This window comes from Plasmopara halstedii (assembly GCF_900000015.1).
Source record: "Plasmopara halstedii genome assembly, contig: Scaffold_253, whole genome shotgun sequence".
Taxonomy (NCBI): Eukaryota; Oomycota; class Peronosporomycetes; order Peronosporales; family Peronosporaceae; genus Plasmopara; species Plasmopara halstedii.
The window spans coordinates 182008-182262 of NW_020187174.1; positions in this window are offsets into that span (position 1 = coordinate 182008).

Here is a 255-nt window from a genome sequence, read left to right on the forward strand (position 1 = left end):
GTTGAGACGAGGTACTTAAGCACGCGGTGTGCGGCCAACCAGTGTGAATTGTTTGGCATCTCGCAAAACTTGGCCACCTCCCCCACCGCGTGCGCAACGTCTGGACGCGTACATATTGCAGCGTACATCAAAGAGCCCACCAGTTCTCGATATGGGTGGTGAGTCAAGGGGTCATCGGTCTTTGCGGTGAGGGGTGTGTTTGGGTCGGCTGGAATCGCGGTTGGCTTGCAGTCGGCCAACTGAAAACGTTCGGCA